Genomic DNA, 12,754 nt, shown 5'->3' with positions numbered 1-12,754 from the left:
TCCAGTTGCGAATGACTCTGGGGTTGCGGTGCTCATCTCGCTCTATAGGCCGAGGGAGCTGACGTTTGTCTGCAGACAGTTTTTCCGGGTCATGTGGCCGGCATGACTAAGCCGCTTCTGGTGAAACCAGAGCAGCGCACGGAAACACCGTTTACCTTTCCGCCGGAGCGGTACCTATTTATCTACTTGCACTTTGACGTGCTTTCGAACTGCTAGGTTGGCAGGAGCTGGGACTGAGCAATGGGAGCTCACCCCGTCTCAGGGACTTGAACCGCCGACCTTCTGATCGGCAAGCCCTAGGCTCAGTGGTTTAGACCACAGTACCACCACTCTTTTCTTGGCGATGTGCAAATGCCCACCCCGAGTCAGTTAGGCAGGGGATGCAACCCCCAGTGGTCCCATGTGGGTTTCCTTCAGCTCTGTGGAACCCAAAGAGGGCTCAGGCAGTTTGAGGTACCCTACACCTCTGTGGGCACTGGAAGGGCTGAATCAGTTTGCCTAGCTCCTCAAACCAGGGCCATCTGGCTGTTCCCTAGACAAACAGCTTATGCTTATGATTCATATTGGTTTTGCTCGTGATGCATCTGAATTGCCCAAAAGCCTGGGAAATGACAGCACGCCTCTCCTTAGTGCAAGACAAGTGTGACAGAACCTGCTCAAGGTCCATAGTACCCACAGTGACATACATACGCCCTGGCCAACCTTTCTTCCCACAGGAAACCTCTCTTTTTTCTCATAAAGGACCGGCCTCGCTTCCAAAGGCCATGAAAACCCCATTGGCTACACAGCTGGAGACCTCTCAGTAAGTGGCCGCCACTCGTCTCTTAATAACCGAGGGAGAAATTATTTCAGATATTGAAAGTGGATCTTTTCAGGGGTGGCTTAAGGACAGACAATAGCTCCGGCCCGTATCATCTCTAACTCAGGCTGACAAACACATGGGAGGCTCCTTGTCTGCGGCTTTGATGTATGCAAATCCCACTGTCGGCTGGGCTGGGTCCACGCCTACAGAGTCTCCTGCTGCAAGACTTTTGCATGCAAACAGGGCCGAGGGAGCAGTTTTTGCAGGACAACAGCTCCCCGCTCTCTGCTTCATGGGGGCACAGGTCCAGGTGCTTCTTCGGGACACAACACAGGGGGTTGGGAAGTGGGGGTGACAGAGCTTTGTGCTGAGGTTCCCACAGAAGACCGAGACTTTCCCATAGCAACCTTCAGGCTGACACACACAACAGCGAAGGAAGACAGAGGCTTGCATAGGGCCTGAACTCATCGGTGCTGTATCAGTTTTCTCACTGTGAAAGTTGGTTGCTGTGAACCACTCATCCAGGTGAGAAGACCCTCGTTCCCTCTGAACTGTACTTAGGCTTGAATGCTGCAGGCTCTTGGAGTACAGAGAAACTAGAGCTCCTCACCTGCAATGGATTTGGTTTTACAATGGTGCCCCGCAAGACGAATGCCTCGCAAGACGGAAAACCCGCTAGACGAAAGGGTTTTCCGTTTTTGAGTTGCTTCGCAGGACGAATTTCCCTATGGGCTTGCTTCGCAAGACGAAAATGTCTTGCGAGTCTTGAGTTGATTTTTTCGCTCCCCCCCTTTTTCTAAGCCGCTAAGCCGCTAATAGCCTTTTAGCAGCTAAGCCACTAAGCCGCTAAGCCTTTAATAGCCGCTAAACCGCTAATAGCGCTAATCCGCTAAGCCGCTAATAGGGTTGCTTTGCAAGACGAAAAAACCGCTAGACGAAGACACTCGCGGAACGGATTAATTTCGTCTTGCGAGGCACCACTGTATTGTTATTAAGGGCCAATGCACTAGCAGACAGGTGAGTTTTAAAGTTGTGCAACGGAGGAACCCATTGTATCAACTGCACTGGTGGAAAGTCATTGTACAACAGATTGCACAATCTGCTACACAACAAAATTACTGGCAACCAGCCTTCTATTGCACCACAACATTTCTCTCGCACAAAACATTTTGCCGGTGGGACAAGTATGCCGCTAAGTGACGTCAACTTAGTGCTGTATTGGACGCAACCCATAATTTGTCAGCTTGTGGCTGTACATTACAATATGCAAATGTTATGCAAAATTGACTTGCTCTTGCTTTTGGTGATGCCTAACTGGCTACTATAATCCGGAGAGATGCTGTGTTTACAGATGCTCACACTTATGGATATAGAGGGAAACTGGTCAAGACTAAGGCCACATGACCATGACATGCCAAAAGGTGCAGCCCGGGAAGATTAAATATACATAAAATAGGCATATGACTTAAATCATAAGGAGTGACAGCCCCTTTCCCCTCTGTGCTGGCCTCCTGAGCTACTGTTTTTAAAAAGGCTACCATGTTTGTGATTGAACTAAAATTGAGGAGGATCTTGCAGATAACATTCTGCATTTCCCCTCCAAATTGGAGCACTGGACTAGCACAGTGAGCATTCTCAATAGCAGTGACCAGGGAGAATCAACCTTTCAGGCACTGCAAGGTTCATTTATCATGGGTGTGGCATTGAAATGGCCAAATATAGATAAATTCATCGCCTGCAAAGGCCTTGGCTGGAAATATGAGATGCTGAACAAGCAGCTCCTTCTGCCACGCTGAGGCTCGATGGCAGCTTCCTCTTTGTCCGGACCCCTGTTTGCCCACATTCCCCACAACACAACCTCAGTTGCCACTTGAAAGGGGGGAAACCAAAGAGCGAGCCAGTACTCCAAGCTAAAGCAAACAGCTTGGCTCTGCCACTCATCAGATCTCTCCGGCTGGCATCTAACCACCCACCAGACCACAAACAACCCAGGAGGGACTCAAATTAGAAGGAGGGCTCTGGATCAACAAGGGCAGGTGGCCTTCTGCTTTCAGCACCAGCTCCCGAGACTCGGCCTTGAGTATCCAGCCCCCTCCTCCACTCACCCCAAGGGGTTCCCCATCCATCAAACTTCTTAAACAAGCCAGGCCATTACTTTAATTCCAGCTGTGGATCCAGTTACACTCCCAGGCTGCTCCATTAGCTGCCAAAACAGAAACTGTCCCCTTGATAAGTGAGGCGGTTGGGGTGGGGTGGGGAAATCCAAACCCAACAGGTTGCTGTGGAAACACATTCCAGCCCGTGGGGCTGTGTCTTTGGAGGTCAGGACTCTGACCTTGTGGATTGCCTGCGGGCCGCACATTGTGCTCCGCGCTCAGGAATGATGGCAGATGCTGCTCCATGTAATGTTGTGTTGTCAATCTGGGGAGATCCCACTCGAGGCACTCTGCTTTGACACCTGTGCAAAGGAATAGTGGCCTCCAGCCTCCTCCCTTGTTTGAGATGGGCTCATTCTTGGCATTTTAGAGGCAGATTCTTGAGCCAGGGGCAGTGGGAGCTATGAGTGTCCAGGTGATCGGATGGAGAATTCTAGGCATGTGATAACTAGCCAAAGAGGCGCATCACTTGTATGTGTGTTCATGGCTCAGAGAGGCTTCTGGTTCCAATGCTTGCCTCCACCTCCAAACTATGTTTTACCCCATCCAAAAGAACTTTAATAAAATAAACTGTTACAAGAAAATAAGCATAACACAAATGATAGCCCAAACACAAGATGCATTCCAGCCTCGGACATCAGAACACCAGATTGATGGACTATGTAACGGACAGAAAGGACTGATATGACCGAAACCAGGAAGATGGGACGTTGGATGAAAATCATAGAAATTCTTATGTTAATTTTGGAATTAGTGTAATATTAATGAAATTTGAGGGAATATGCTGGAAAGGAACCAAATTGGCTTTAGTAGAAATGATTTTAAGGAGAAATGTATGAATGTGATGTGATTTTGAAATTTTAAGATTTTTAAGACAAGATAAGGTTAAAGATTAAGGCAAATTGAATAACAGATTATATTAAAAGAGGGAAAGGTTATGTTGATTAATAAATAAGATAGATTGTGAAGATTAATTATTTAAATTAAAATTGAGAAATATGGGAAGAATTTGCTGAAACAACGAACTAAACTAGAATACAAAAAGGGAGGTGTGAGGAGGTTCAAGAATTAAGCAAATGAAAAGTTGTAATCCGAGATTTGTATTTTTCCTTTTCTCTTTTTTTTCTTTCTTTCTCTTTCTCTATTTTTTCTTTTTTCTCTTTTGGGTTAGGGCTGGAGTTTTTTCTTTATGTATTGATGAAACTTTGAATAAATATCATTAAAAACAAAAAAAACAAACAAACACAAGATGCATTCCACTTCCCTGGCCCCAAGCAATCAACTTCCATACTTTCTCAGTTACTTGGTTAAATTAATTTAGGCCCTGAATGGTGTCACACATGTTCCTTTCTTTCCTTTTCTTGCTCAGCGCAACACTGAATCATTGACTTTGTAGTCTTAAATGTTCCATGCTTCTGAGTTAGAATGGAAAAGTTGTAAACTGGGGGCACGTTCAGTAACTTAAATGGGTCTTTTTGGTGCAACATGATGGCGGTCAGAGGATCAGACTGCAAACGGCATGACAGGTCAGCATATTATGAAAATATCCTTGACAAGTACACAGAAATGTTAACCGTCGGCCGATAGCACCCAAGTAAAAAATGTGTAATGCTGTGGATCTGAAGGCAGGAGACTAAAGGTGCAAAATCAAATCCTCTGTCAGATTTCAAGAAAAGCTTTATGAAATTTCTACAAGGCTGTCGTCGTTTTCACAGCAATATTCCAAACGGACAGAGCCAAGGGCTGTGTGACCTGACTCCTAATATTGTCAGGTTTTGAGGTTTTTATGCTTGGCAGACAGAGACCTCCTTAAACTGCCTGCACGCTAGGCTTCCTCTAGTCTCAATCCCATCTCTATCTCACAAGCAAGTTTCTTCATAGCCCAGCAGGTCTGCCTCTAACTTTCAGCTATATGTTTACATTTCTCCTCTACAACCACCAGCCTGCATTGCCTTTTATAGGCTGCTCTTACTACACACATAACACTGTTATTATAAACATAGCCCTGGTCGTCTGGGCACCCTGGCCACTGGCACATGCCATGGCTGCTCCAAAACAAACCGCAGTGTTACCCTTACGCAGAGCACCTTGCAATGGGCATGTGACCTGGCCCTGGCATTTCACAGCTTTTCATCAACAAAACTCTCTCCAGCTCAGCAGACCGAAGGCAAAGGGAAATGCAAGGATTTACAGGTATATTACGGTTACATATGCATATCTGGTATAGGAAAACTGAAGATCAAATTACCAGTCATGTCTGCAAAAAGCCAGGAATGGGGAGCCTGCAGCCCTCAATATCTCTCTGGCCCTCAGAACTCTCCCTAGCCCACCCCCCCCCACTCTGAGCTACTCCTTGAGCACTTTTGCCTGGCTGGAATATGCCTGGATGGAAATGTGATAATACCTGCTGCCTGACTGAGTAGAGAGATATGGGCACTTGCATACAAACCTCTAGCACCTGCGTGGCCAGAATGTAGCAAAGATGAAAGTCACACCCTTTGACCACACCCACCACTGGCATGTGGCCCCCAGAAAGTTGCTCATGGAAGAATGTGGCCCTCAGGCTAAAAAAAGGTTCTCCATCCCTTGGTCTGCCCCCATCATGTTCAAAATGTGGGATGGGGCTCAGTGTCATGGAAAGTGGGTGTGCATTTGAGAAGATCCCATGCCGTTCCCATGGCTTGTCTTCCCACAGTCCATCACCAGAACGCCTCCTTGCTCAGTCGGCAGTGGCGTAGCGTGGGTTGTCAGCACCCGGGGCAAGGCAAGTAATTTGCGCCCCCTAACCCGGTAGGGGCAGAGAGCTGTGAGTGCGAGCGCGCCCCCCCAGATGTTGCGCCTGGTGTGGCCGGCCCCCCCTGCACCCCCCACGCTACGCCACTGTCAGTCGGCCTCTGATTCTGAGAAGAGCTTGGGGAATTGAGGGTGCCCATCCTCCATGCATCCATTTGGCTCTCAGAATAAGTATTTCATTTTTAGCACTGCAGGTTGTTTAAAGTGGGGAACATTATTATTATTATTATTATTATTATTATTATTACTACTACTACTAGTAGTAGTATTATTAAAGCTTTTCTTGGTTTACCAAAGCACATGCCTTGTCTCTTTTTTCTGGTTTAAAGACTTTTCTACAAATCAGTTGCATTATCTATGAGACATTAGTTTTGTATTCAGTATGGAGTCGGGGAAGAAGAGAGGGAGGAGAGGAGGTGTGGGGTGGTGAAACATATTCTTTTGTATAGTGTACATGTGGGGTTTTTTTTGGGGGGGGGGGTTGGCCGGTGTCAACTGGGTAGGTTCTCTTTCTCTTCACTTCTTACTTTTCCTTGGTAGTGAGAGGGATTGGGGGGCCCAGGGTGTGGTTGGTTGTCTGTAGTTGGCTGAAGTGAGGTTGTTTGCATTTGTGAGGGTGGTGGGTGGGATTGTTGGGTCAGGTAAGCCATATTGATTGGTATGCAGTCTGTGGGTTGTCTCGTTGAGCTGTGCATGTGATAAAGGGGAGCCATACTGGGATGAAGGTGTCCTTTTCTATCTGTCCCCATGGGGTGGGGAACCCAACCCAAACATTGCTTTCCCTTAGTCTGAACTTTCCAGGGCCCTCATGTAAGTGGTGGATGGGGCCAAAGGCAAAGTGTACAGATCAATCAGTGCGGGTTTACCTCTGTTCTGGAGATAAGTTCCAGTCATGCAAAAGTGAGCATATACATCCATACAGATGAGAAAGATGATAGCACTTCAAGGATTGATGGGGTGATCGATTTGTCCGGGGAGTAGAAGTATTGCAGATGAAATAGCATGTGTGTGGGGTGGATGGCCGTTGTATTAGTATTGTGGTTGCCTACTGGCCAGTGCCAGTGCCATCATATTTCCTTCTACTTACTTCTGGTTGCATGTGGGTGAAGCTACCACAAGCGAGGCTCCCATCGCCATGCATGCAAAACTTCAGCTGTATGAGGAATGACTCTTTGCATCTCGACCCTGTTACTGGGCCTCTGTTTGTTTTTAATATTCAAGTTATTTCATATTGCGAGGAAACCTAGGCTTTTATTTTTCTAAGGGAATGTCAGGAGGTATTTTCCTTGGCTCACGACAGCGCGCTCTGCCGTTGCCATATAGTTCACATGCCAGAATGAATGTTCTTGGCATTTTTTGCTCTTAGGGGATGGCAGGAGGTATTGTTTTGGCCAAAGGTATGGAAACAGTCACTTCACATCCATGTGAAAGAATGCTTTGCTTCAAAAGGGGAGCCTAGCTGTCTGTAACACAAATCTACAGGCTAGAGAGAACCACAATGGTGACCTAGTTTGCCCTCCTATCAGAGATGTTTCATTTCCCACTCCAACCTTCAATTCCAGCCATTTCTGATGGAATTTCAACGTGTCTTGGGACTTTCAGCAAATTCACAGAGTGCCAAGGCTGGTGAAATATGCAGCCTACTAACTGAACAGGGTTGCTTCTCCCCACCAGCAAGACTGCTGAGGCTTTTACCTCTGCATGAAAGGCAGAAACCAGGCAAAGCCTTTCCTTGCATGCAGATTCAGCAATGGGACAGGGTTTCTGTCTGCCATACAGTTGTTAAATGTGTGATATTTCTGCCAGGGGCTTGGGAGAATCAGCTATATGCACTGAGGGTAGATGGAAAGCATGTTGGAATATGAACACATGGTCAAGTTGACTATAATGCTGCCATTGAGTGGGCTGGATGGCTGTGCCCCATAGAATATATCCAGGAACATAGGATGCTGCCTTAAACAGAGTCAGGCCATTGGTTCTTCTAGCTCAGTACGATCTGCACCAGGGATTAAGAACCTGTGGCCCTCCAGATGTCATTGGATACCATATCTGACCATGGACCATGCTGACACAGGGGGCTAGAGTCCACCAACATCTGGAGGGCTAGAGGGTTCCCCTTCTCTGATCTACAATGACCACCAGCAGCTCTCCAGGGTTCCAGACAGGGGTCTTCCCCAGCCCCTGGCTACCTGGAGATGCCAGGGGGTGAATCTGGGACCTCTTACATGCAAAGCATGTGCCATTGTACCATTGAGCTATATTCCTTCCCCACATTTCTATAATGTGCCAAACTTCAACAGATGCAGTCTCACAACTTCTCTGTTGAGCACACCAGCTCTTGTTGATCCTGGGTTACTTGATGGGGTTGGGAAAGTAGCGAATGTGTTCTAGAAATCAGGTTCTAAATCAGGAAGAAATAATGGCATCTACCCCACATCTTGAGTTCAATCATGTAAATAAACAATCTTTTTATTTTTTGTAAATGTGCTTCCTTATTATAACCATATTGTTCATTTGGTGTGAAGTATGAAGGTAAAGCATGGGCTCAACTTTCTTCTGAGCCCCATGCCTTACCTTTTTGCAAAACATAAACTATTTGGGGGAAGCAGCAGTAGGGTGCAGGAGGCAAGGAACGGGTCAGTTGTGAGTTGTGGGATACGTGAACAAGGAAGTACAACATGCACCAAAACTCTATCATTTGAACACTGGAACCTCTGACAGATACAGCACATGGTTTAAAATATTATTTCAATTTCCTTGAGAACTAGAATTATATTGCGTTTTTAAAAAAATAATAATGGATGGTGGTAGTGTCAGGAATCCATACAGCAACATGTATTTCTGCAGGAAATTCTATGCATGCAGCACTGCAGAGTTTATGCACATGTATATGTGCAATTACAATGGAAATGTATACATTAAACGATGTGAGAAAGAGTTCTCAGGTCTTTTGTGCAAGTTCACCCTATCTGATATCCTGTCTCATACTGTGCTTACTTATACTGCTTTAGAGGAAAGCTGAGCAGAGGGAAGGCACAAAATATTAGGGGTGAACAGTCCTATCTTAACATCCATATGTTGGAGCAGATACATGATGCTGTGGGCTCCCTTTGCCATAACATACCTGGGATGCGTAATTTTTGAGGTTTGCCATGTACATCCTTGGGAAGGGACCAAGGTGGTAGAGTAAATGCTTTATATGCAGAAGATCCTATGTTCCACCCCTGTCATATTCAGGTAGAGCTGAGCAAGTTCCTTGTCTGAAATGCTGATGAACCACTTCCAACCAGTGGAGACTAAGGGTAGCTAAAGTGTTGCCCTCCAGACATTGTTGAATTTTGTGGCAGGAATGCACAAATGCACAATATGCGGAAGTTTAAGCTTTCCTCCATGCCTACAATTCTCAGCTGCCCCAAGCAGCATGGCCAGTGCTCAGAGATGATGGGAGTTTATGGTCCAACAATCTCTGCAGAACACCACGTTGGCTATCCCTGGTGTAGATGTAACCGAGCTAAATGGACTAGCTTCCTACTCTGATCTAAACAGAGAGCATTTGGACAAAAATAAGAAGAAACAAAACCCAAACTCCTAACCATCCAGTCCCGCTTGTTACACCTTATGAAATATAGGAAACGGATGTGTCAGTCAACCAGAGGTATGCCTACATCAGCTGGTTTGATGTTCAGGCATTATTATGGATCCCAAAGCAGCAAAGTTTTGTGCTCAGGTACTGCACACACCTGGGCACAGGTAAGGGCCAGTGACACGCCATTACAATGTATCCTTTTCCTAGTCACCTCTGCTTTGAATGCTCACACAGCTGTAACTGCATACATCACAACATAACCCATCATCCTTCATATATCAAAGGCAATACTGCACCAGAGATCCCACAGCTCAGGGAAGCAAACATTCCCAAGGAGTGTCTTGGCAACACCTGTGGAAAGACAGATCATACTTTCTTCCCCTCAGCTCACCCACACCTCTAAGCACACTCTGATTTGTCCAGCAAAGAGACATTGAAGAAAAAGAAGAGGAGACATTTGTCTTTTATTAGGATAATTAATTCAGGCAAATTACCTGGACTGGTTTTAATTACTGAAGTATCTCAAACGAGCTTGCACCTGTCTGACTTCAGGCAGCAGATCTGTCCCCAGGGACAACCAGAAGCGACTTCTCTGAATCCTAAACTGCAGACAGAAGCTTGGGGCTCTGTCCAGCATATGACACATTACGTTTAGTATGAACAGAGCCCCTTGGTGACTGGAGGAATCCCTCATAGAGCTGCAAGACTTTCTCACAGAAGGAGCATGTGGAGGCTTAGACTGTAAAACAGGCCACCATCAATTCTGGGTCCCCAGAGTCCTTCTGAGAGGGTCTCATAGTCCCTCGGGGACTACATCTTTCTGTCATTGTACGGAGAGGCTCCGACCACACAATCTCGATGTTCTCATCAATGTCTCCCCTTTTGCTCTTCTGAACTGGAGCGTAAGAAAGGCAGCTTAGTGCAGCTCTCCTGTCGCAGTTCGAAGAGCAAATATTTTCCTACAGGTTTGCTTGTCGACAGGCTGCTGGCTTCACAGGAAGAAAAAAAAGATGGGAGTGAGAAAGCAGCAAGGTGAAAGAGCTTCAGCTCAGGTTGACCACCCTGAGGAAACTGGGGAAAGAAGGTGCAAAGAGAGAGAAAGAGAAAGAAGGAAGAAGGGACGAATTCACCTCAGCTAACTCAGCGGCTTCCCCTTCTGAAAGCTGAAGTGCTCACTTACCTCCTGCTCTGTCGGTGAATTCTTGTCCAGTCTCAGAGCCTCTCCTGTTCAAATCACGCCTCTAAGGCACCAGACACTTTTTCTTAACGTTTCCTTCAAAGCAGAACCCACCCCCCCAGCCCACCATGGCTCTTTGCCCAGTCGTTCTCCATGCGGAGCCAAGAAAACCTCACTCAAGGAGAAAACAAAATTACTTGGGAATGATGCGAGCAGGAGGGATGGTTCTTGTCTTGGGTTTTTAGGCTCCGTACCATCCGGGTATACAGCAGAGGGGGACTGTATAAGGGGGGGGGAGAGAGACAGGGGTGTTGGGGGGAGAGAAAGAGAGCTCTAAAATTGACAACACATGGCTGTTTCTTATCCTAGGGCCTAGTAAATAGGTCTTTCATGCTGGGCCAGTTACCACGGCAACAAACATGCAGGAAATATTCCAGATAACTAGAATAGTGGCAAAAAACATGTGTTTTGGATAAAGCATCCCCCCCCCTCCTTCTCCCATGGCTTTATTCATTCGGCTGCTCCACACAAGCTTGCCTTTCAGGGCAGACACCTTCCTTGTGTCTGGCAGGGGTCAGAGGCTAACCTTTGCCGCAACTAGGAAGATGAGACCCATGTTTTTTCTCCAGGGGAGAAAACGAAATAGCGGTTTCTTCCTGCCGCCCCTTGTCTTCAGATGAAATTGAACAAAGATGCTTGCTGGGAAACTCTCGGAGGAGATTCTCCTTGGCTACTTGACTCCTGAGCATATAGAAGAGAACCTTGTGGTTCCTAGGGCTGAGACAGCCAATGTGATGTTGTTGGGGGACAACTTCCACCATCTGCAACCATTGGTCATGGTGGTTGAGGCCCATGGGAACTGGAGTTGAAGAAGAGCTGGAGGACATCACATTGGCCACTGCTGCCATAATTGGCCAAGAATAAGTTCCATTTTGGACCCCTGCATGGTCTTTGATGTGTCATGGATATTGAAGGCCACACCACCCATTTAAAGCACTGATATACAACTTTAATAGCCATGGCTTCTCCCAAAGACAACTAGGAACTGTAGTCTTCTAGGGTCTCATTTTGCACAGGTCAATTCTGTGTCCAGGACAGCTGTCTACCAGCTCCATCTGGAACGCAAGCTGAGACCCTATCTGCCTGCGGACTGTCCCACCAGAGTGGTGCATGCTTTAGTTATCTCCTGCTTGGACTACTGCAATGTGCTCTACGTGGGACTACCTTTGAAGGTGACCCGGAAACTACAACTAATCCAGAATGCGGCAGCTAGACTGGTGACTGGGAGTGGCTGCCGAGATCATATAACACCGGTCCTGAAAGACCGACATTGTTTCTCAGTACATTTCCGGGAACAATTCAAAGTGTTGGTGCTGACCTTTAAAGCCCTAAATGGCCTCAGCCCAGTATACCTGAAGGAGTGTCTCCACCCCCATCGTTCAGCCCGGACACTGAGGTCCAGCACCGAGGGTCTTCTGGCAGTTCCCTTGCTGCGAGAAGTGAGGTTACAGGGAACCAGGCAGAGGGCCTTCTTGGTAGTGGCACCCACCCTGTGGAATGCCCTCCCATCAGATGTCAAGGAAATAAACAACTATCTGACTTTTAGAAGACATTTGAAGGCAACCCTGTTTAGGGAAGTTTTTAATGTTTGATGTTTTATGGTGCTTTTAATATTCTGTTGGGAGCTGCCCAGAGTGGCTGGGGAAATCCAGCCAGATGGGCATGGTATTAATAATAATAATAATAATAATAATAATAATTATTATTATTATTATTATTCCACTCCTGCCTCCAGAGCCACTTGCAGAAATACAGTTATGACAAGTTAGTGTTCAGCTCCACCTCAGCTGCTCTCTGTTGTCCTGCAGGGTTGAATCTTTCCCATGCTGTTAACATCTATATGAAGCTACTGGGAGCTGCCATGGGATATTTGGAGTGTAGGTGGCACCTAGCTCTTTGTTCCACCTGAACAATAGGCATGGCATCCAGCATGGTGTAACTGATAAGCCCAGTCATTATAATGGTATCAGTTTGTGCTTAATGAATTGTCCAAGAGCACACAGCCCTCGTTCACACATAACACTAAGCCAAACTATGGCTCAGTGTGAACAAGCAAACATGTTGGTTCCCCGAAAGTAGATCATGGGCTCCTTTGCTCCTCCTAGGTTCTTTTGCTGCTGTGCAAATACATGGTGTGCCTTAGCATGTCATTTGAACCTGTCCTTGTGGTTTACCTCTTC

At 46.6% G+C, this 12,754-nt stretch overlaps 1 protein-coding gene across 1 annotated transcript in view; it reads right to left on the bottom strand.

Moving 5' to 3' along the window:
• The window catches only part of CDON (cell adhesion associated, oncogene regulated), a 116,372-nt gene extending 105,767 nt beyond the window's left edge, over positions 1 to 10,605 (bottom strand). Inside the window, exon 1 of the mRNA XM_080982331.1 lies at positions 10,518 to 10,605. The gene's annotated coding sequence lies outside the window, so the exon portion shown is untranslated. The remainder of the gene's footprint in view (positions 1 to 10,517) is intronic.
• Between the last annotated feature and the right edge of the window lie 2,149 nt (positions 10,606 to 12,754).

This window comes from Podarcis pityusensis, assembly GCF_964106645.2.
Source record: "Podarcis pityusensis genome assembly, chromosome: 15".
NCBI classification, from domain to species: Eukaryota; Metazoa; Chordata; class Lepidosauria; order Squamata; family Lacertidae; genus Podarcis; species Podarcis pityusensis.
Note: the sequence above shows the minus strand (reverse complement) of the source record. Positions and strands in the feature narration are given on the sequence as shown.